This window comes from Sceloporus occidentalis, unplaced genomic scaffold (genome assembly GCF_023333645.1).
Source record: "Sceloporus occidentalis isolate IW3139 unplaced genomic scaffold, rSceOcc1.0.p SCAF_3, whole genome shotgun sequence".
Lineage (NCBI taxonomy): Eukaryota > Metazoa > Chordata > Lepidosauria > Squamata > Phrynosomatidae > Sceloporus > Sceloporus occidentalis.
The window spans coordinates 244,352,843-244,378,457 of NW_028316983.1; the positions used below are offsets into that span (position 1 = coordinate 244,352,843).

The following is a 25,615-nucleotide window of genomic DNA, read 5'->3' on the forward strand; positions in this document are numbered from 1 at the left end:
GCATCATATTGACTTTGACTTATGGCAACCGTATGAATGAGACCACCTCACATCCTCTCATCAACCACCCTACTCAGGTATACTAGAATACAACTTTTGACAGCATGGAGAAATACAAGTTTTCAGTGTTTTGTTGTAGCAGCTTGTTTGCAGTAAACAATGAAATATAGATTGAATTAAGTAATAATGGGTTTCTACCTTAGCCAAGCCTCTTGTAGTCATTTGTGTCTGCCTACAACTGACAAGGTAAACAGCTTCTGCCTCTCAAATCCCTTACTGAAATTGCATGAACAGCAAAACAGAGGTGAAAGGGGTACCGCGAATTAGCCTGAAATCATTTTTTAAAAGTACAGAATTGTAAGTTTGGCCACCAAAATATAAATCAGATGAAAAGTGGAAGCTGGGAAAAGAAAAGTAATCTCTGGGTGCATATTGGCAGAAGTCTTCAAGCGGTCTCCAAAAGTTCCAAAATGTTTTTGTTTAACTATTGTGACCCCCTTTACATTTACATGTGGGTTCACCTCCACCCCCCACTCGATGTAGTATATGAATAAAAATATTTTGTTTAGTGTGCATATATTCATTGGCAAATTCATATATATTCATATTTTAACATATTATAAGGAAATAATATCATTCAAATGAGAACAATTTCATTTAAACAAATGTAATACCTAACTCAAGATGTGTGTAACATTTACACATAGTCTCTCATGCAGCCCTACTACCACACACCAATGCTCACATATATCTACAGGTTCATTCTTTCTATTTTTCACAAACATATATTTATTCTCTCTCTCCCACAGCCACACAATTCATTCTCTTGTGTATATGCAAGCATACACAAGTGCATATGCGAGTACGTAAAAACAAGATGAAGAGTGTGACTTTCTGTGTGAGTGTGGCAGACACTATTTGTGTGAGAGACTGTGTTTGAATAAACACAAAAGGAGGAAGAGAGAGTCAAAAAAGCACACGTCTCGCCTTTCTCTTCTCCTTCAGGACAGAAAACGTTAGGGAAGCAGAAAAGGAAAAAGAGGATGAGGACAAGGAAGAGGAAAGATCAGGTTTCATATCCCCATCATACTCCCGGGGATAATCATGGACCCCTGGGAAAAGTCTCATACCCCCTTGTACTCCAGGTCTGGTAACCCCTCATACCCTGAGAAATGCTTGGTGTGAACAACTCTTGAGCCACTCCTGAGGGTCTCACTCCATAATTTGAGAACTACTGCATAAACCTATTTTGGATGGTACAATTCAGCACTGTGGACAGCTGCCCTAATGCCACTCAATTGATATGGAGACCACCAGCTTCCACTGGCAGCCTGAAAAGATGAGATGAGGCTTCTGCCCTCCCTGAATGCACAGATCCCCATAGGTCTTCTTGAGTTTCCCCCAGAGTTTTGCGGGCCATAAGTCCCAAGCTGCTGAAAAGCAGTTCTGGAGGATTTTTTTTTCATTCCTCCCAAATCCTTTCTGATCTGTCATATTAAGAATGCAAATGCTGCTGCCCTCCTCCTCTCTTGGGTTCCTTTGAAGTCTCCCCAGAGCTCATTCGGTGCCATCATTTCCCCAATCCTCTTTAAAAAGGAGGTTCAGGGGAAGCGATTTTCCAAGCCTAGTTTCAGTTGACTGTCTTACATAAGGGTGCCTCATCAACATTTTTCAGAAGTAACAGTAAAACATCTGAAAGAAGAGGCAGGGCTCTTAAAACTTACTTTTTGGACTCCAGTTCTGCAGCTAGGTGAAAACAAAACAAAGCCATTGTCCAAAGAAAATAAAAATCTTTTCTTCCCACACATACAATGACATTTCCCTTCAGGCCCCACATAGCTAGCATTGCTGTAAAATCTCAGTAGAGTATTTTGCAATGCAGTTTAAGCAAAACAACAACAACAACAACAAAAATAAGGGGCAAAATTACCCAGGAAATGTAACCACGGTGTATATAAAAGTTTATTTTCTGTGTCTCACTCTGCAATGCTGGAAGTGTTAAAGGTTAGACCCCTCTCAAAGAGAGAGAGAGAGAGAGAGAGAGAGAGAGAGAGAGAGATCAAATAATAAATATATCCAGAGATAACAGGATTTTAAAGAACTGAGTAATCAAGCTCAAAGCCTGGATCAACAAATATGTTACTTTCAATTTATTGCATGTTTAATTTTCTTTAAAAAAAACACCTATCTTTCTTTATGAAATATGGAGAAACAGGTAGATTTGGGTACATTCTTTAAAAAATGAACTGAAAATTCTTATCCATCTTTAAATATAAGGATCCTTGCGCCAAGGACAAAAAATTTTTAAATTCTCACAGTGGGAGAAATAGCAAAGAGAAAACAGAAATACACAAGGAAACATTACCATCAAGAATAAGAGGAAGTGGGAGAGAAGAATAGCAATGAATGGAAATGTGTAAATGTCATTACATGCAATGGAAACTGATGGCTTCCAAGTCCATGGTGCAATGGATCCATTATGAGTTTTAGCCTCCATTTTAAATGAACTATTCCAAGGCATTAAACCACAAACTAAACATGAAGATGCCAGCCACAGATGCTGGTGAAATATCAGGAATAAACTCTTCTAGAACATGGCCACATAGCCTAAAACCCCAGAAAAAAACTATGAAATGAAAGGCCATGAAAGCCTTTGACTCCACATTAAACATGAGCCAACAGTGTGATGCAACAGCTTAAAGTCAATATGATTCTAAGCAGCATCAATAGGAGTATAGTATTTAGATTGAGGGAAGTAATAGTACCACTCTATTCTGCTTTAGGCAGATTGTGTCCAGTTCTGGGTGAAACAATTCAAAAGGGAGGTTGGCAAACTGGAACATGTCCAGAAGAGGACAACCAAAATGGTGAAAGGTCTGGAAACCACCAAAACCTATGAGAAGCAACTTAGGGAGCTGGGTATGTTTAGCCTGGAGAAGAGAAGGTTAAAGGGTAACATGACAGCCATGTTTAAATATTTAAAGGAATGTCATATTAGGATGGAGTTAGGATTGATTCAAGCTACAGGAAAAGATATTGCACCTAAACATTAGGAGGAACTTCCTGATTGTAAGAGTTGTCTGACAATGGAAGATGCCGCCTTGGAGTGTGATGAAGTCTCCTTCTTTGGAGGTTTTTTAATTGAATCTGGATGGACACAGTAACTCCTCTGTCAGGAAGACTTTCATGGTGTCTTCCTGCAAACTCAGGGGTTGAACTGGATGCCCTAGGGGTATCTTCCAACTCTATGATTTAATGGTGGGATACAGACCGCCCCTTTGGGGCGGCCTGCACCCACCCTTTTCCCCGACGGATTGGGGCCTGAGCTGCCACAGCGGCAGCCCCAGAGGCCCCAATCTGCCGCTTTTCCAAGCCTCAGGGAAGCGGCAAAAAGCCCCCACAGCCTGGAAAGGGGTGTCCTTGGTGCTTCATGCCCCAAGGACACCTGACAGTGGCCCCTTTCTCTTTTGTATCGCTGGCACAGCCGTGTAAAGGCTGCGCCAGCGATACAAGCAGTGGAAGGAGCTCTGTTTCTGAGCTCCTTCTGGCGCCGTTGAAAGGGCGCCACAAGCGCCCTGCAGCAGCACACGCGCGCCTGCGCTACTCCGTTTGGAGGTGGCGCGGCCATGACGTCATAATGGCAGCGCCCATGTAGACAGGGCACTGCCATTACAATGCCGTGGTTACGTGCTAGGGTTGCGAGGTGTCTGAAAAGGATGCCCCGAGGCAACCCTAGCATGTATCTAGGCCGGTCTGGATACCACCTATGAGCCTGTTCTAGGGAAAAGATCCAGAACTTTGGATAGCTAGCTCCTTTTCAATTTAGAGTAAAACCCAGAGCAGATTCACCAACAACTACAACTGACACAGAAGTCAACAGTTGCTATGGATTATGCACACTTGTAGCATGTATATTTAATCAGAAGCAAATCCTAACTGTTAGAAGGAAGCACTCATTATTTACTTCTAAGTGAAGAGGTCAAAGGCTGCACAATTCAACTGCCTTTTGGTTCCTGTGACAATGAAAGGCATACATACAAAAATAAAAAAGGGGATAGGAGTTGAGAAAGGAGATGGAAGCCAGAGCGAAATTATTATTATTATTAACCTTTATTTATGAAGCGCTGTAAATGTACACAGCGCTGTACTTACAATCTTTTTAATTAGACGGTTCCCTGCCCTCGGGCTTACAATCCAAAAAGACATGACACAAATGGAGAAAGGAGTGGTGGAGGGAAAGAGTAAGAGGTCCAGCAAATCAGAAAATATTATGATGGAGAAGAAAAAGGAACACTTTTTCATATTGTGTATGTGTGATATGCTCATACTTTTTTATATATAAAGCGGGGGGAGACAGAAAAACTTGGATTCAAGGACTGAAAATAGGATTCAATATATAATTGAAATAAAACACCCCTTACCAAAATGGAAACTACAAGGTATGAGGAGAAGTGGGGGGGGGGGGGGATGAGATTTTGATTATTTTTAAAACCAATTGTCAAAACATACAATATTCTGCTCCCATCAGTTGAAAATAGGCCTCATTTGGTACAGTTCAGCATACTTTGACAAATCTGTCTCCAGGCTATAGTTAAATGAGGGACACTACACTACAAAAATAACCATGTTTTCTCTTTGTGTGTGTCTGTGTAAGGGGAGGGGGGTCTAAAAAAACCAACAAAACACAGAGCTGCATTCTTGATTATAGAACTTACGGCAGTATCGACCCCAAAGAATGGAGTGTTGTGAACTCTGTTGCCAAGGAAAAGCTCAGAAATCTTCACAACTCGTTTTGAAACCATCCCTTTACTTCTAGGATGGGCACAGGCAGCCTTGTGACCACACACAACCCCCAAACCTGTTATTGTGGCCCCTGATGTCCTTCTCAATAATAATTTGGCCTTTTTTTCCATGGGGAAAATCTCCTTGATGCACCCCCTCCCCCACCAAGAATGGCAACTCACTTTTTCACTAGGTTGTCATGGGGGTGGTGGGGTGGTGGAATAGGCTGCACTATTGATCTTTTTTTAAATACCATCAACCCTCCCCTCGCCAAATAATAAGTGAATTTTGGGCCGCTTTTAATTTTTGTTATTTCCTGGGGGATGGTCCTTTTTTTGGATGGGGTACTGTTTGTGTAACAGAAATCTCAGGAACACGGACTTCCTCTCACAAAATTCACAGGTCTTTGACGAAGCAGGATTGACAGTGGACCCAGCAGTCTGAAAATTCAGTTTATTTCCAATTGTCGACAAAGGAAAAATGTCATCAGTAGAATTTAAAACTCCAAAGACTGAGGCCCCAAACAGAGCAAAATGACTAACTTTTATAGTATTTTAAACAAAGAAGCTTCTTCAGTGCATCTTATTGGCTAATTTACAGTTCAAACATATAGCTTTCTTGCAGTCAGGGCAAAGACACATGCATACATTAGGATTGCATTCCATTCATTGCTTTCCCCCTTGGCTACCCTGGCCCCCCTCTCCTAACCTTCAGCAGAGGAGCCTCCAAGCCTCCTTATCTTGAATGAATTATGACTCTCTGTTTGTTCCTGCCTCTCTGTGTTACAGGCCTTCACTTTAAGTCAGCTTGTGCCTTAAAACGCCTCTGCACCAATCCTCATTTACATTTTCCAGGCCTCACTCTAAAAATGCTATTTCTCTTGACCATGGTGACTCCATCTTTCTACAAATCTATTAGAGCTGAAAATTCGTCCACTAAACTTGCAGTCTATGACGGTGCATTGGAAGATCCAACAGACAGAATATTGGTCTGAAACAGTGGCTGTTGTGTCATTTCTGCTGAACCTCAATGGCTGCATCCATCTCTTTGTGGCTTCTTTCACATGTGTAGATTAGGCAAGGAGTTGGGATTTTTTTTAAAACATGTTCACATATAATTTGTCTTTTTTTCACTCACAGCTGTCGTCTGCATTTCCTAAGTAAGATAGAATGATAGAATTGGGACAAGGGCCATCCAGTCCAACCCTATTCTGCCAGCCAGGAAAACACAATCGAAGCATGGCCATCCAGTCTCTCGTTCAAAATCTCCAAAGAAGGAGACCCTATCACCCTCCTAGGCAGCAGCATCTTCCACTGTCAAACTCCATTCTCCACAAGGTCTTCCTAATGTTGAGATGGAATCTCTTTTCCTGTAGTTTGAATCCATTGCTCTGGGTCTTATTCTCTGGAGCAGAAGAAAACAAACTTGCTCTATCCTTAATATAACATATCCTCCAACTATTCTAAGGGGTTGTGAAGACTGGCCATTAAGGCTGGCCTGGGGGCAGAGTTTGGGTGCGGCATCCATATTTATTATGGTATTTACAGTATACCCCACCCTTCAGCCCTAAAGGCTATCAGAGCGGCTGACGCATGCCCTGACTCCATGATGGTGGGATGCTGTGTGCTGCTCCACACTGCGCTGCTCCTCCTCTGGCACTGCATTTAGACAATGCAGCCCCAAAGGAGCACCTTAAAGCCACAGCTATTACACCTTGTCCAGGGCAAAAAGGAACCACTAACCAACAACAAAGATATATTGAATTAATAAAATAGGATTATACTAAAAATTACATGACAGGATAAAATAGTGCAAATTAATACAGATAAATGATCATAAAATCATAAAATCATGATGTCAAGATGTCAAGATGAGAATTGATACGCTTCCCTGAACAACTTTAAATAATTGAGAGAGGTAGCAGTCCACAAGTTCATGGCAAGACGAATGTGAGGGAAGAAGAACAACACAAAGTTTTTTTTAAGCTTTAATTTCTAAGGCAGGAAGATCTCTTGTGTCAGACTTTCCCATCTGAACCCACAGTACTTGCTGGAAACCTGTTGCTGGAAACTTATTCCTAGCTGGAGATAGGATTTAAAAAAAAAATCCAAAAGGCAAAGCAAAGACACAAACATGTCTGAAATGATGCTGGATAAGTACAGAGGTAAAAATAAAAATGGTACAAGAATTGGAGGGGACACAAGGGATCATACCGACAAGTTTTGCATTTCTATGGCTATTCATACAGTCTGATTATAAATGTCTTTTCTGGGCAACACTTCACTCCATGCATCTCTCCAAACCAAGTCTATAAAAGCTTATGCTACTATTTTTTCCCCCAAAGTTAGTTTCAAAGGTGCTACAAGACTGTTTTTCATTCTATATTTAATACACACAGTTGCACATGCTGGGACAATTACTGTGTAACTGTTCCCCAGTTCCTTCAATACGCCCCTTTCGTCACTGGGTTTACAGAAACAGCCAAGACACATCTCTTGTTGCACAAGTGGATAACAAACAAGCATGTTGGCGGACACATTAGCAGTTACACAATCTAACATTCAGCAGAAGGGTGGTTTAGTGTAACCACGGGGCAACAGAGTGAATAATAGAGTTATACGACACAAGCACAGTGTAGGAGTTCAGCCATATGTGCATTAGTGTTCTGGCAAAATGTTAAACACAATAAACAACAGCTCATGATTCCCAAGCATGAATTCGGTGAAGGCTTGATGGGTGGTAAATATCAGAGACAGAACTGAGACAGCAATAAAACTAATTTTTCAGTTTTATTCATGCAAGTGAACCTCTGAAGTGCCAAAGGCTGGGGATCATGAGTGCATAGCTTTACACATGAGGGGGAAAGGAATCATGTATCTTTTAAGCAACAAAACCCTCTTCTCAGGTTTCCCTCGTTTCCCAGCTACTGTCTTTTAATTTCTCAGCCAATACTGTTCGCCAGATCTTGGCATTCCAACTATATATAATGTAGGGATATCTGAGAGCGAACCAGGCCTCAGTTGAAGCAAAAATAATGAAACTGAGGCAATTGTATTTTGGACACATCATGAGATGCTTTCACTGGTGATGCTGAAGGAGAGTAGAAACCAAAAAAGAGGAATAAATGGGTCCTGAAGCAAATCAAATGTGAACCCTTCCTTTAAGTCACATTGAATTAACTGAGGCTGTTGAACTTTGGACACATGACATGTTTGTTGTTGTGTGCCTTCAGGTCATTTCTGACTTGTGGTGACCCTAAGGGGAACCTGTTGTAGGGTTTTCTCAGCAAGATTTGTTCAGAAGGGGGTTGCCATTACTTTCTCCTGAGGCTGAGGGCATGTCACCCAATGAGTTTATATGGCTGAGCTAGGATTCAAACCCTCGTCTCTAGAGTCATAGTCCAACACTCAAAACACTATACCACTTTGGCTTGAGAGATGACATGACACATTAGAAAAGGTGCTAATGCCTAGCAAAGTAAAAGGCAGTAGGAAAAGAGGACGATTGCATGGCCAATGGATGAACTCAATCAAAGAAGCTATAGATCCGAGTCTGGAAGGATACACCTAGGCCCTGTCTGCATGGGCCAAATGAAATGTCCTTCCCCCATTCCCATGGTGATAGGTCTGGATGATGCACAGCCCAAATCCCAGTTCTGGTGGAAATGGTCCAGACGATGTCCAGTCAGTTCTGCACCAAACCCATTCTATACCACCCTTCTAATGTTTTCTTTTAAAATCTCACCTTTGGTTCTGGATCTTCCTGGAAGATCCCAAGCCCTCCACTGCAATGCCAAGCAGTTGTTTATGCCATGTCCTGATGTGCCACCATGACACTGCTTATGACAAGTTGCTCCTTCTGAGATCAGAACCAGGTGTCCAGCCATGTGATCAACGCTGGGCACCTTGTTCTGACCCCAGAGTGAGCAACCCGCCCTGGTGGCCACAGCACCAGGTGGCACAGAGGGACCTGGCATCACAACAGAGAGCTCCATGTAATGGTGGTACAACTCCCAGCATACCTAGCCAGCATGGGAGCTGTAGTCTACCATATCTCAAGCTTGAGAAAGAGTGGTTCAGTCTTACCAGGGTGAGATGCCATCTGTGTATTAATTTTATAACTGATTCACATGAACGATGCTATTCTGAGAACCTGCCTAGGCCATATGGCATCTTAACTAGCCACTGATATGGAAATCCCAGAATCTGCTTCCCCAGGCATTTTTAGCCCTTGAGTGTTTCTGCAGGACTTCAAGATTAGCAGATGATGAATGTTTTTATTTATTTGTAAATTTCTCTTTAATATGTAAACAGAAAACAGAATATAGCAATCTGTTCCATACAGATAAGAAAGAGTGAACAATTTTATTGGAAACATTTGATCTCTTTCTTGTATCCACCATCATCATAGAAATGCCATCACAGGAATTACAAACACAGCTCTCCATGTGCCAAAATTGCTCAATCCATGCATAATAAGGGAGGAAAGTTATCACCAAGCTGGGAGGAACTCCAAGGTCTGCAGAAGCACCAGAGGGGTAAAGAAAAGAAAGAAATCACAGCACCTCAAACAATCCACTGAAGACTAAAATCTGAATCCCATCGGTGACCTAGAGGGAATCCACTAGAGAAGACCCACTGAAGTAATTGGATTTAAATATGCGTAAAAATTGATTCTGTGGGTTTACTCTAGTTGGAATTATAAGATTCAGGTCCTGAAAACTCAGTGGCCTCATGTGCCAAAACCTGGGAAATGGAAGATACTGGAGCTGTTCACTCTAAAGTAATAGAGTTTACTGGGAAAAGGTCTAGCATAAGGATTCCCAAACTTTGATCACCCAGACATTTAAGACTTCAGATCCCAGTATTCCTGGCTGTGGCTTCTGAGAATTGAAGTCCAAAACAACAGGACTGGAATCCTGACTCTGCACTGCAACAATTCCGCATGTAATGTCTAAGATCAATACCATGCCATTTAAATAGTATTTTTCTTATTATACTTACCAGTATCATCATTATAATGCCCTTTAAAGAGTTGTATACTTAATATATGATTGTTGTTGTGTACCTTCAAGTTGGTTCTGACTTAGGGCAACTCAAATGTATTATCTTCAAAGGATTTATTCATAGGAGGTTTGCTGTTGTCTCACTCTGAGGATATATCCATGCTGCAGAAATAAAGCAATTCAATGCCACTTTAAATGCTACAACTCTATCCTCCAGAATCCTGGGATCTGTAGGTTAGTGGGGCACCAGAACTCTCTGACAGACCAAGCTGAATACTTCACCAAACTACAGACTCCAGGATTCCACAGGATGAGCCATGACAGTTAAAATTGTGTCAAGTTGCTTTTTTTCTGCAACAGTCGCAGCCATGTGGCACACATTCACAAGTTGTTGTGCATACACATGCACATTCAGTTGACCATTCACTTGTGCATTCAGTGGTCCAACCCCGTAATTCAACACAGATCTGTGTAGCAAGATCAATGCCTAACTCCACACAACTGCTCAGCCATTATTTCAAAGTGGACTTTCTGGACAAAAATTATTATTCCAGCAATGAAACTTCCATTTTAATATTTTTGACCCTCTATGAACAGAAGAATGTTTTCTCATATATGTATTTCATACATACTTACAAATATATGTGCACATATATCAGGCCTGCATCCCTCCGAGGTCGCTAAAATGAATACCCAGCTTGTTGGGGGCAATTAGCTTATGCATTTTGAACTTCAGGGAGTGCTTAAATGTACTTATAAGTGGTGTAGAAATGTACCTACTCTTGCTATTGCTATCAGATGTGGCCAAATGTGAGACTAGGGAGGTACATTAGCTCTCCACAGAATTATAGAGTTGAAAGAGACCACAAAGGCCATCTAGTCCAACCCCTGCCATGCAGGAACTCACAATCAAAGCATCCCCAACAGATGGCCATCTAGTCTCTATTTGAGGAAGGAGTGTGTTCCACTGTCAAACAGCCCTTACTGTCAGGAAGTTCCTCCTAATGTTGAAGTGGAATCTCTTTTCCTGTAGTTTGCTTCCATTGCTCTGGATCCTATTCTTTGGAGCAGTAGAAAACCAGCTTGCTCCATCCTCAATATGACACCCCAGCCCCAGCCCCAGAGGTAATTTCAGAGTGAAACAATTTTGACCCACATGGGCCTGATAGCTATAAAAATGGCCCTGGGAGCCATATGCAGCCCTTGGCCTGCACTTTGGGCACTCTAGTGTGTTTGTGTTTGTGTGTGTATACAGTCGGCCCTCTGTATCCAAAGATTCTTTATCCACAAATTCAAGCCTCCACAGCTTGAAAATATTTTAAAAACATATAACTTCCAAAGAGTAAACCTTATTTTTTTTTCCTTTTAATATAAGGGACACCATTTTACTATGGCATTGTATTTAATGGCATCCATGGATTTTGGTATCCATGGGGTGTTCTGGAACCAAATCCCAGCAGATAACAAGGGCCCACTTTATATACATACACACACATCAAAGTGGAAAACTCCCGAACAGTCTCCAACGTGACAGCTCCCCCACCCAATTCCCCTGATATTCCCATGAAAATTCACTCTTTGGATGTGACAACGCACCATGCACAGTTGGAGGACAAACACATGTGCCCTGCTTTCTGCCACATGGTGTAACCCTTTGGTACGAAAACCTCCTTCCGCCAGCATTAATCGTCACTCTAAAAGCCCAGAAGCTGAAAGCCTTGGCATCCAGTTATTAACAGCTGCATTAATGTGGGGACAGCTCTATCTGCACTGAGCTATCTTCTTTTATGAAAAGAGTGCAAGGCATGAAACAACATTTAAGCACCAAAAATTCACATTTGATTACAAAATGAAAAGGAAAGGGAAAAAAGACGGAGTGTGTGGGTGGAAATACAGTATGGCGCACTAGGATGGACACAGCTGAACCTGCTTAATACCTCCTCAGTAATAACCTTCTCTGAACCCATTTTTAATATGTGTGCTTTTTTCCCTTCTCTCTACAGCTGGCAGCAGATATTGCTGCAAACTATCACTGTGAAAAAAGTAAGTAAGCCTCTAGAAAATGAAGCTGGGAATTTCTTCCCTGTTTCTTCATAGCTGTTAAAGCCAAGATTCTACATCAAAGAGACAGAGTGCAACTTTATACTAGGTATGAAAAGAATAGGCGTTATTTGTCATTCCCAGGTTGAAAAAATGGGGTTCCCAGCAGTTGGGAAACCCTTTTGGGAAGATTAATAGACTAACAAGAATCCTAGGCAATTTCTTCCCAGGAGTCAAATGTTCCAAAAATATTGTGGAAGAATTTTTCTACACAGCAAAACACTTTTCTTTTCAGGCACCAGCACTCTTTGGCAGAGAAAGCTAAAGATGTAGTAAAACTGAAAATCCCAGAATTCCATAGGATACAGCCACAGCACTTAAGGTGGTGTGAAACTACATTATTTCTACTGTGTAGAAGCACCAAGTGATCACTGCATAGCAATGTCTTAGCTTATGATCTGGTAGACCACCTAAATTCTTTCCAGTTCTACTCTCCCCACATTCTGTACTCATGCAACAATGGTTTTGTGCACAAAAGAGCAAACTTTACTCAAATTATCTGAAGATACATGTGGTCTTTATGCCAGAAGATGGCAATAGTTTGAGTTACAGAGGAGATTATTTGCACACACCATGCATACTTTTAAACAGAAATTCCAGTGCAAATATAACCTTTGGAAAACTAACTAGATATCAGCACAGCCTTACTGCTGACTTCATTAACTCTGTGCCCTTCCCCTTGTGTCCAAACTTTGAGGACTATGTGCTGATAAGAGAACTCCCCTGGTTTATCAATGTGGCTGATGGGCATATGCTAATGCCTAAAGTGGCGGGTGGCCTTTGCAGTGGGACTTTGATGGGATAAAGACTTCAGAGTGTGTCAGATCAGGATCCACCGACTGAGTTGACTGACTTCATGTCAAGCACTGGCAAAAGCCAAAATCAGCAAATAAGCAGCCTGTGACTTGCGGATTTTTAAAGTCAACCTCAGAACTAAGAGTAGGAATAAAATATAAAGACTGATATCCTCCCGTGTGGTGGCATAACATAAGTCTCTGCATGTGGAGCCACACATTGACTGTGCAAGACAACTCTTGTGTTGAGTGGCAGTGTTACACAACTGACTATGGACCCAAATGGGCTACTGACGGTATGACCAGATATAAATCCCTTCTGTGTGTGCAGTTACATCTAACATGCAACTGAATGTACACCAGCATGTGCAACAAGATGCAGAAGTGAACATGCATGCACATCTGAATACACAATAGCACTATATACGCAACTCTGGCACGTTCTGCGTGGGCAACAAGTATGTGCCGCGCCTGTACTAGGGTTAGAAAGGGGCGTCCTTTCTGGATGCCCCTAACCCTAGTACGTGCTCGGCGCGTACAAAATGGTGGCGCCCATTCTACACGGGCTCCGCCATCTTGACGTAGTGAACACTTAGTGTCCGCACGTTGCACAGTACTAATGATGTCGCGAGTGAGCCATTGGCGCCTTGCGATGTCATTAGCGCACCGCAAGAAGAAGCTGCATTTTGCAGCTTCTTTTTTGCGGCGCGGAGGAGTCGCGCGGTTTGGCCGCTGGGGCTCCTCCGAGCCGCAAATGACAGCGCTTTTCAGACATTCCACAATGAAGAACAAAAATGTCCTAATGCTTCTTTAGGAAAATCTGCACATGTGTAAGATAGCAACAAAAAGTCAGTATGGTATAGTGGTTTCAGTGCTGGACTAGTACTCATGAAGACCAGGGTTTGAATTCCCACTTAGCCATGGAAACCTACTGGATGAACCTGGGCAAGTCACACTCTCTCAACCTAAGAGAATGGCAAACCCCCTCTGAACAAATCTGCCCAAGAAAACCCTGTGATAGGTTTCACTTAGAGTTCCCATAGGTTGGAAATGATCTGAATGCACAACAACAACAAACCACCAAAAAGATTTCAGAAACGATTGCATGATTTACATGGTAAAGAGGAAAATCCTGAGGAATTTGGAATGGGAAAGGATGGCTATAGGGAATAAAACTAGCCCAACAGCTGAAACAGTTGTCTGGGCTGCACAACCTTTGAAGAGTGTGAACTTTGATGACTCAATATTTTTGTATTCATCCATATTCTTACACCCCTGGTTAACCTTACGAAATCTTTGCATTTCAGGTGCTAATATTCTCCCCCTAAATACCACCCCTACTAGCAAATAAATCATACATTTTAATTAGATTACCTATAAAGTTTCCTTCCACCAAAACTATTAAAGCAATGGATAATAAACATGCACAAACATATTTTTAAAATTGTCATACAACTCCAGAATGCAATAAAAGCAACTAAGAACAGTCATAAAAGAGAATTAAGGTACTAAAAATATAATAAAACAGACTGGCCACCCAAAATGCCTGTCCAAACAGAAGTAGCTTTGCTGGTGCCTAAATGGTGAGTTGCATCTAGGATTGTGCCAGGAATCTACTCAGATGGCTCTCTTATGCAGATCGTTTACATATGCCTACTGCACTATATGGAACAAAGATAAATCTTTATGTTTAAGAACTTGAGAATTTCTGTGGACACATCTGATTGAATGTGCACATTTGAAAAGTATGCACTGAAAAATGTGTGAAAGGTGTGCCAAACCACAGCCAAGACATTCTTTAGTTTAGCCCAGTGATGGCGAACCTATGGCACGCATGCCAGAAGTGGCACTCAGAGCCCTCTCTGTGGGCACATGTGCCGTCGCCCCAGCACAGAGTTTGCCAGAGTTTGTTACTAGAAAGCCAAAGGGACATGGCACTTTGCAATAAATAAGTGGGTTTTGGGTTGCAGTTTGGGCACTCGGCCTCTAAAAAGTTTACCATCACTGGTTTAGCTCATGGATAGGTATTGTGTCACCCTCCATCTTGTGTTGAACTGTAATTCCCAGAATTCTTTAGCATTGACCATGCTAGCTCAGGTTGCTGGGAGGTGCAGTTCAACATCATCCTAGAGAATGATACAGTTCCCACCCCATCTTAGTCAATGAAGAGTACACATGCAAAATCCACCATTGTAACCCGCCTTGATCACTGGAAAGGCGGGCTAGAAATAAAGCTTTTATTTATTATTATTATTTAATATGTACCATTTTAAAAGAAAAATGTACACAAAAATCTACACTTTAAAAACAAACATACAAAAAAGAAAGGACAGCCTTCATCCTGCAGAACAGAAAGACAAACCCTAAATGTGCTTGGATCTGAATTGAGGTTAAGTAAAGTTAGAAGTCTGTAGATGCAGACTTGACAGATATGCACATCCCTAGACACATCTCAATGGGGAACACATTGCAAATGGGACAGGATAACAGAGAAAGCTTGTTCTTCAGGGCTGCAATCCCACATCAGGGGTGTATAGCACATCTCTCTGTAGGGTATTATGACTAATTTCTTCTATGCAACCCTTGTTTAGGGACAACATTGAACAATTGACTCAGGACTCCAAATGTGGAACCGAATGCACCACAAAATGTACATATGTATCCACTTGCCACATGAATGTACTCATGTGCATCTGTGTGCAGTGACACCACATACACACTTCCATTTCCACAACCTTGAACTGAAAAGGTCTATTTTACATTAAAGAAAAATATCCAAGTACTTCTGAAGGGGAACTTACAGAAGCCTAAGACTGTAACAGGATTCTGGTCTGTCACTCATTGACCCAAACTATTGTCCAAACTGGAGTAGCTCACTTGGAATCAATGGGTTTCATCTTTGTGTTGAATCACCATTCAACACTCAATTCAATGGATTTACTCTAGTTTGGACTAATAGGATTCAGGCTTATGTGTAGAACACACTTGGAGAATAGATTCTGCAGTGGATTTTAAGGTTTTCCTTACAGATAGAATGTTTGTACAGGAACATTGTATTTTCTGCTGTAACTACACATCCATTGTTTTTTGTGGGTTTTTCAGGCTGTGTGGCCATGTTCTAGAAGAGTTTTCTAGAAGAAACTCTTCTAGAACATGGCCACATAGCCCGAAAACCCCACAAAAAACTATGGATGCTGGCCATGAAAGCCTTCAACTCTACACATCCATTGCTCAACAGGCTCCTTTCCCAAACTAGATGGGGTGTTCTCAGGGATAATAATCACAATAATGATGCTTATTTATAATGCTCTTTTCACCAAAGGGTGGAACATCAAACATGTATAGTGAAAAATGAATGACAAAATACAACACTCTAAAAAGCTGGTGGTGTTGGAGTCCTTGCAGCTTGTGATGCTGGGGGATATCACCATCCATTCTGAGGGAGGCTACCTGTCAGTATTGGTTGAAGACTGTTTGTCTGCCATGACAACCATGTGAATGTCCCAGCAGGTATCTGTCCCACTCATGCTACTGGGCACACACTAGACCTTGTTTTCTGTATAGGGAGAATGATGGTGATCTGGGAATGGAGGAGCTTTCCACTGTTGTGTTGTCATGGTCAGTTCAGTTTTTGGTTAGGTTTAGTCTTGCTGCGCCTCAGAGCCTTTTCAGGAGTGGGGGAATCCATTAAGATGGACCACACCAGGAGGCTTGTGGATCCAGTTGGATTCCTCTTGGGTAGTTTCCTGCTGTCTTGACAGGTGATCCTGTCAAAGCCCTGGATGATCTGTGGAAATGCGGAAATGACCAAGGCCATGGACAAGATCACCCTTAAGCATCCATCCCGTTTCACAGTAGAGCTAACCAAGTAAAGGCTATTAATAAGGAAGTGAATAGAGACAGTTAGCTTTTGCCTGTGTCTACAGGAAAGAACAAGACTCCACTCACTCATCCCCCAGCCCTGAGTTGAGTGTGAGCTACTTTTGCACTTTGAATTTATTATTATTATTATTATTATTATTATTATTATTATTATTAACCTTTATTTATGAAGCGCTGTAAATTTACACAGCACTGTACATGCAATCTTTTTAGTCAGACGATTCCCTGCCCTCGGGCTTACAATCTAAAAAGACATGACACAGAAGGAGAAGGGAGTGGTGGAGGGAAAGGGTAAGAGGTCCAGCAGTTCCTCTCTACCTCCGAGGCCTGGACCAAGGCAGATGGACTAGAGGGAGGGCTTGGCTTCAAAATGGAAGGTTAATCATTTAGTTTGCAGCAAGAAGAAGATTATGAAGAAAAGTGGGAAAAGGAGAGAGAAATTCTCCCTTTGCATGCCTACAAAGCAGCTGAAAAAGTGGGACAACAGAGGTTTAAAAGGGACTGCTCCTAACAAATTAGGACAGTTATGGAACAGATTTTCTGAAGAAATAAAATGTCAGACATGACACAATTGTTAAAGTGAGCATGATCCTCTTGTGCCAGGGGTGGGCAAACCTAAGCCCAGGGCCCAGGGACTGTCTGGAGCCCACAATGTATTCTGAAGATCCTGTGCTGCCCTTTTTCTTCCCCCTCCCCATTTAAACTGGTGAATTTCCTCTCCTCAAATCTTCTAGGAAGGTTAATTTGCCATTTTAAAATGTTTCAGGGCATCTTGCACCATGTTAACATTTCAAAAACAATCGTTTTTCAAAACTAGCAGTGGACTTTTGACCACTATATCTCTCCCATTTTTTGGCAGTCCATGCAGATCCAGAAGGATTTCAGGGGCAGAAAATTAGGCCCCGAAATTGATGCAATTGCCCATTACTGTCTTGTCCCAAACAAGTCCTTATTCCATGCACTGAATGAAATGTCAAAAGACCCAATGCATAATGACCCAAGGAAAAGGAAGAGATCGTGCATAGTGCTCAGCAGTGGGCAAAGGACAGTATCCCAAAAGATTTTGCTTTCTTACAGCCATGTGGAGGCAGTGCATTTCATTCACTGTGCTACAACTTCTTATTCAGGGGACCCTTGTTGAACCAGCTAGCATCTTTCCAAGACAGGTCTACAAACAGAAATGCAAAAAAAAAAAAAAAAGAGGAACAAGCCCCAGGCACTGGCTGTCGGTTCTCAGTCCTTCATCTTTATGGAAGAGATCCTGAAAGAAAAGCTTCTCCCTTAAAATCTCTCTGCCCTTCCCTGGAAACAGCAGGGTCAACATTTTCAACCCACACCTGCTGAGATCCTACATCCTACACACTTGAATAATGTAAATTTGAACTTATACAGCTAAACAGTGCTGGCACTACATAATGACGTGTTGCAACTACTTGGGGCAACCACAATGTGCCTATGCTAGTGTGCCAACTTATTCTTCCATGGTGCAATGGGGACTGAAGAGTGGAATCCCTGTGAATCAAGGGGTGCAGTGAAGACACTGAGAAACAGTTATGCACTACTCAAGAGAGAAAAACTGCATGTGAAATGGTTAACATTATAGACCTTTGCACCCAGCATCCTCTTAATGACCACCTTATGCTTGTGTATCATGGGGAAGAGTTGCTATGGAGTTTCGAATTGCCTTCTTCGCTCTTCAATGGCCAAAGCATGTTGCAGCCATTCCACTGCTTGTGGACAGCACAGAGGTGCAAAGAAACATAGCCAGATGAAAACCAACCATAACATCTGCTGAGACCTCCAAAGGACCCTAGCAGATGTTGGTTGAAGATGCCCTTGGTGTTATGCATTTAAAACTCCAGTTCCGAGAATCTCTTAGCCAGCACTGGCACCAGTCACGTTGGCTGGGAAATTCTGGAAGCTGTACTCTAAAATTAATAGCTGACATTCTGTTAGTTACGAAGTTTTTATGTTAGACTTATGACATTGTAAAGGCTTTGTATTCTAATTTGCAATTATGGTATTATTCCCACAACTGCAAATAATAGTGCTATAAATCTTAACAGATTAGAGAGTGGGGCCAAACCTAACACAATGAATTTCAACAGGGAGAAATGTAAAGTACTACACTTAGGTAGGGGAAAAAATGAAATGTAGAGCTATAGGATGAGTGACAACTGACTTGAAAACAGTACATGTGAAAGGGGTCTAGGAGTCTTAATAGATCACAAGCTGAACAGGAGTCAACAGTGTGATGTAGCAGCTAAAAAGACCAGTACAATCCTAGGCTGCATCAACAGGAGTATAGTGTCTAGACTGAGGGGAGTAACAGTAGCACTTTTTTTCTGCTGTGGTCACACCTCACCTGGAAGACTTCTGGATACCACATTTCAAGAGGGATATTTACAAGCTGAAGCATGACTAAAATAGTGTAAGTTCTGGAAACCATGCCCTATGAGGAACGGCTTAGAGAGCTGATTATGTTTAGCGTGGAGAAGAGACATTTAAGAGATAACATGATAGCCACGTTTAAATATTTGATGTCATATGGAAGATGGAGCAAGCTTGTTTTCTGTTGCACCAGAGACAAGGACACGAAGCAATAGATTCAAGGTACAGGAAACAAGATTCCATCAAAATATTACGAAGAACTTCCTGATGGTAAGAAGTGTTTGAATGTGGAATACACTACATTGGAGAGTGGTGGAATCTCCTACTTTGGAGGTATTAAATAGATGCTGGATAGCCATTTGTTAGGAGGGCTCAGACTGTGTCTTCCTGAATGGTAGGGATTTGGAATGGATGGCCCTTGGGGTCTCCTCCAACTCTATTATTCTATAAATGACTCTGAAGCCCATCTTAAAAGCCAGTCAGCTTTCTGGAGTGATAGAGATCTGGTCTGCTGGTGAGTGGAGCACTCCAGGATTATGTGACCAGCCTTCCCACCAACAAGTGAGTCTGCAAGGAGCAGAATCAGGGTCCCCTCTCAGGATCTCTCAAAACTCTTTTATCACAGCCTCATTTACTCACAGGAGAGTTCTGGTCACATCATCCCACAGCACACCAGTCACCAGCAGACTAGATCTCCCTTACTCTGGACAGCTGACTGGCTTTTTAAGGTGTATTTCAGGGTTTGGAGCATATGACATTGTGGCTGTGTGTGTGAAGTAGGATTTCAGCTAACCTTTCTATGCTCTACTATGAATTCTGAACATCCCAGGTTCAGTACTTCATATCATCACTTTAAAAATATTTCATATAGCAGTTTGAGATTTTTTCCCCCTTGCTGTCAGATGTACCCAGTTCCTTCTCTGCTTGACATTGAAGATGTGTTGCCAGTAAAATAGACAAAACTGAGCTGGATACACCTGACTCCATCTAAGGCAGCTCCTGTATTCATGATAGTCTTAGCCAGATGGCTTGCTCCAATGGCAAGGGCACACGCAATTCAGGCTTCAAGGAACAGGTCTATCTGCTTCTCTGATAACCACAGCCTCCAGCGTTTGCAGTTATGGAGGATCCCTGGAACCTCTTGGTCATTTTTGTGAAACCGGAAGAGGTGTTTGTGATCATTTGGTTTCTAAAATTTGCTATTGTAGTTGTTTCCTCTGCAGTAGGGAATGGGCAAAATCTACGATAATAAAAGATAGTGCCTGTGCACCTACTGCAGCAGTCATAACTCAGTAAGTCATTGTACTATATTTGTCAAATTTTGACAGGGTGCTTTGGGTTGTCCATTGCAATGTTCACTTTCAAGTCAAAAAGTCAAAACTGTAAATAGGAGAAGGCTTCCTATAAATAAATAAAAAAATGGGTGCTCGCTATAACTCATTGGGACACTGAAGACAGGGTCAGAATTCAAAATGATCTTAACACTGAGCCAAAACTAACAAAATTTAATTTCAGCAGGGAGAAATGCAGGATACTGCACTTGAGTAGTTAAATATGAATGCAGCTATAGTAAGGGTGGCACCTGGCTTGACAGCAGTATATGAGAAAGGGATCTAGGAGTCTTCATGGATTGTGATCAACTTTGTGGATTGTGATCCACAGGCTGAACATGAGTCAGCAATGTGATGCAGCAGCTAAGAAAAACAATGTAATTCTAGGCTGCATCAATAGGAGTATAGTGTCTATAGTGTCTAGAAGAAGGGAAGTAATAGTACCACTCTATTTTGCTTTGTTAAGGCCTCACCTGGAATATTGTGTCCAGTTCTGGTCACCACAATTCATAGAATCATAGAACCATAGAATCGTAGAGTTGGAGAGACCACAAGGGCCATCCAATCCAACACCCTACCATGCAGGAAATCCAAATCAAAGCATCCCCGACAGATGGCCATCCAGCCTCTGTTTAAAGACCTCCAAGGAGGGAGATTTCACTACACTCCGAGGAAAGAGTGTGTTCCACTGTCAAACAGCCCTTACTGTTGAGGTGGAATCTCTTTTGTTGTAGCTTGCATCCATTGTTCTGGGTCCTAGTCTCTGAAGCAGCAGAAAACAAGCCTGCTCCCTCCTCAACATGACATCCCTTCAAATATTTAAATAGGACTATCATATCACCTCTTAACCTTCTCTTCTCCAGGCAGGCTAAACATCCCCAACTCCCTGAGTCATTCCTCATAGAGCATGGTTTCCAGACCTTTCACCATTTTAGTCGCCCTCCTTTGGACACGCTCCAGTTTCTCAATGTCCTTTTTTCATTGTGGTGCCCAGAACTGGACACAATATTCCAGGTGGGGCCTGACCAAAGCAGAATAGAGTGGCATTATTACTTCCCTTGATCTAGACACTATATCAAGTCAAAAAGTCAAAACTGTAAATAGGAGAAGGCTTCCTATAAATAAATAAAAAAATTTGATGCAGCCTAAAACTGCATTGACCTTGTTAGCAATAAGGATGTTGACAAGCTGGGGTATGTCCAGAGTAAGGAGACCAAAATGGTGAAACGTCTGGAAACTATAAAGCCCTATGGGGAGAGACGTAGGGAGCTGGGTATGTTTAGCTTGAAGATGAGAAGGCTAAGTGGTGACATGATAGCCATATATAAACATTTGAAGGGATGCCATATTGAGGATTGAGCAAACTTGTTTTCTGCTGCTTCAGAGTCTAGCAATAGATGTAACTATAGGAAAAGAGATTCTACCTCAAATTAGAAAGAACTTCCTGAGAGTAAGAGCTGTTCAACAGTGGAATATGTTGCCCCAGTGAGTGATGGATTCACTTTATTTGGACGTTTTTAAACAGAGGCTGGATGGCCATCTGTTGGGAGTGCTTTGACTGTGTGTTCCTGCATGGCAAAGGGCTGGCCTGGATGGCCATAGTGGTCTCTTCCAATTTAGGATTCTATGATTGTGGTAGATCACATTTGTTTCAAGACAAAATTCTCAATGGGAGGTTTCCATGAAGCAAAAGGGGAGGTTGTCATAATTCACCAGGAAATAATAGTGAAGGCTCTCTAAGGCCCTACTGATGACATTCCCGAGGAAGAAAAGAAACTTAGGCGCGTTACAGACCGCCCCTTAGGGGTGGCCTGTAGGCGCACCTTTCCCCGCCGGATCGGGGCCTCAGTGGCCAGAGCGGCAGCCGCTGAAGCCCCGATCCGCCGCTTTCCAGGCTGCGGGGTAGCGGCAAAAGGCCCCTTCCCCACAGCCTGGAAAGGGGTGTCCTTGGGGCTTCAAGCCCCAAGGACACCCCGCGGTGGCGGGGAGAAGGAGAAAGGGGCCGTTTGGCCCCTTTCTCCTTTGGTCCGCTGGGCGCAGCCGTCTGAAGGCTGCGCCCAGCGGACCAAACCAGGAAGGAGCTCCGAAACAGAGCTCCTTCCGGGGTCGCGGAAAGGGCGCCCTAGGCGCCCTGCCGCGACCCCAATACGTCACAACCGCGCCGCCTCGTTTGGAGGCGGCGCGGTCGTGACATATCAATGGTGGCGGCCGTGCAGAATGGGCGCCGCCATTTTGTGCGCACTAGGGTTAGGGCCTTAAGCCTAGTACGCGCTCCGCGCGTATCTTTTAGCCCGTGTGTAATGGGCCTTAGAAAACAGGTGAAGGCTAAGACTCTAATGTGAGACTACTAAAGTTTTAAAAGGGTGAGAAACTGGGAAAAGGATGTCTGTAACACTGTGCATATAATTCCTAAGTTAAGGAAAAGGAAAAGAGAGGACTGGAAAACAAGAGGTCCTTTGGATCTGCTTGGAGTACCAAATTAGATCAAGATGTAATCAAGACAGAAAGATAAGTAGTCTCTCCCAGTCACAAGTGTTATGATTCCTAAGGCAACATAGCAGAAAACCAGGAGAAGTCTAGGGTACTGCTGCTAAGATTTGCAAAGTATCTCTGCCCTGGTTTGACCTCTTTACTTCCAGACACACTAATTTTAATCCAAACTAAAATCATTTTGGAAAGTTGACCCCCATTACGTAGCCACATCAGTGCTAAGGGGTATATGCACATCTTTGCTGTATTGGTGTCACATGATTTCAGCAGCTGTAGGGGGATTTTTGAGGGAGGATTCCAGCCACACATGTGCATATTTACTTAATCAAAAAGAAGCCAGTAGAGCAGGGGAAATGAAATGCCAGCTGTGAATGTGTGGAATGGTATGTATGCAAAGGTTTGCAAACAGACACCCGATCCAAAATTAGAACATTAAATGAAATGTGACATTGGCTTTTCCAGATGCTGATACAAACAAGGAAGCTACCCTTCCCTTGTGGAATTGTGATTGGAATGATCTGGTATTCTAGGTGACCACCTGATCATAAAGAGATTATCAGATGTGGAGGGGGGGGGGCGGTCTTGGGAATGGTTTGTTGCTGGAGCATTCCTGGATCTTCATGGGTTAAGTCCAGGTTAAGTGAAACTTGGTCTGAAAATCTTTAGCGCAATCACGCAACTTTGCCAGGAGTGTGCCTTTTTCTTCCCTGATTCCCCCCATCTGATAATCTCCCATGATTCCATCATGATCCCAATTTAGTGGTCACACCATACATTTCTTTTAAAAATGTGCTTTCCCAAAACAACAGAGCAAGAGATGGTTTTTTTCAAATTGCCTGAGAACGCCAAGCATTAAAAAAAAAAAAAAAAGTATTTCCACATTAGAATGATATGATTGTTGTGTGTTTCTACAGAATTGGGATTGAAATAAGGAGTAATTATTTAGTTTATGTAGATTTTGCTGTAGAGAAGGCTCTCTAAGACATTTCTGGTAAGATTACCAAGGCCAAAAGAAACAAATGTCCCTGGAAAAACAAAGGGCTCCGTGCACCCATTTGTGATTAGAGAGTTGGAAAGCACTGTGTGTACTTCAGATAGTAGCAAATAAATGAAGAAACATGCACCCAGAGTGCATGCATCAGCTCATATATGTTATGCCTGTAAGAGATTTTCTGATCTCAGTGGTGGTGCATCTTAGGTGAATGGGCTTTATTGAACACACAACAACCAAGATATAGTCAATAATGGCATTGTTGAATAGCAAATACTATGGCAGAGCTACATAAATGGCAAACAGTACATGCAAAATACAAATCTGCACCTAACAGAGTACGGTTGTTTTAGGATGGGGAAGTATTAACTCAAATGAGCCAAGTAAAAAGCCTGAGGGTTTGCAGTTAAGCAATATGAAGTTTAGGGCTTGCTAAGAGGAGGAGGAGGAAATAAGAGAGAGAAAGAGGTTCAAAAATCAAGAACAACAAAAGTATAGTCTCCAAGTCAAGGGACTATATTCTGTCCTACAATATTCTGCACTGGTCAGGCCTCAGTTGGGGTGCTCCATTCATTTCTGGACACCTCATTTTGAGAAGGATATAGACAGATTGGATCAGGCTCAGAGAAGGGCAACAATGATGACAAAAAGTACAGAGAATAAAATGCATGAGGAAAGGTTGAAGGAGGTGGGAATGTTCAGCTTGGTGAAGAGAAGATTCAAGGGTGATAGGACTGCCCTCTTTAAATACTCAAAGGTATTTGAGTTGGGGCAGGCCTACTCTCTGCTGCCTTGGAGGGTATGTCTAGTTATAATAGTTTTGAATGAATATTAGAAGGAATTTCTTGACAGAGAGAGTGGTTCCAATTCCCTAGAGAAGTGGTGGGGTCTCCTTGTCTGGACCTCTTCAGAAACAGGCTGAGCAGCTCCCTGCTGGGATGTTCTAGCTTAGTAATTCCCAAACTCTGGCCTTCCAGGTGTTATGGACTTCAGCGCCTAGAACCTTAGAGCATTGGCCAAGATGGCTAAAGCTTCTGTGAGCTGAAGTCCAAAACACCTGGAGATCCTGCATTAAGCAGGGTTGATCTGAGGGCCTTCTAACTTTATGATTCTATAATTTTGGAAGGAGTGTTGTACATATGCAGAGAGTTCACAGCAAACATGCCTTCTGGAAGTTCCAATTCTCCATATTTTTAAGCACCTTCTCCCCTCTGATGAGGTAGACACAGGGCTGGAGAGCCAGAATAAAGTATCTGTGATCCACAACCCACTTAATTCACATGCTTGCACTACATACATAATTTAACATATAAAACAGGTATTTTGCAAGGGGCTCCATATGTAAGGAAACATGATACAGTATATGCAACATCCTCCTTGCCTTTTTTGCGAGAGAAGAATGGTACCTCCATTCCTTGACTGACATGTCATATTCCACACATGGTCAGAGCTTGGAAAAGTTACTTTTGCTCTACAAGCAAAAAGTAACTTCCTTGTTCTTCACTTGACATTGGGTGGAAGGTTGCAGTTTGGGCATTCTTTTAATATTCTAATATTTTATTATTTACAAATATTTTAATATTTACAATCAGTTGAATATATTAATATTCAACTGATTGTAAACCCAGTTGATTAATCCCAACCAGAATAGACTCATTCAATCCATTATTGAATAGTGAATTAACACACGGGTAAATCTAGTTGATTCAATGGGTCTATTCTATTTAGTATTAAGAATAGGATTTAGGATTATGTATCCTAAACAGCCTTGGAAAGGCAGAAAGGGACAAGTACTTGACTCATCCCCATTGTCAACAAACAAGCTCAGTTTTGACAATATATATATATA

At 42.2% G+C, this 25,615-nt stretch overlaps 1 protein-coding gene across 2 annotated transcripts in view; it reads right to left on the bottom strand.

Moving 5' to 3' along the window:
* TSNARE1 (t-SNARE domain containing 1) overlaps positions 1-25,615 on the bottom strand; it is a 500,241-nt gene that overhangs the window by 46,048 nt on the left and 428,578 nt on the right. The window contains exon 13 of one of the 2 annotated variants that reach the window (XM_089518978.1): positions 1,725-1,746. The exons of the other annotated variant lie outside the window; for it this stretch is intronic. The gene's annotated coding sequence lies outside the window, so the exon portion shown is untranslated. The remainder of the gene's footprint in view (positions 1-1,724; positions 1,747-25,615) is intronic. 2 annotated transcript variants of the gene reach the window in all.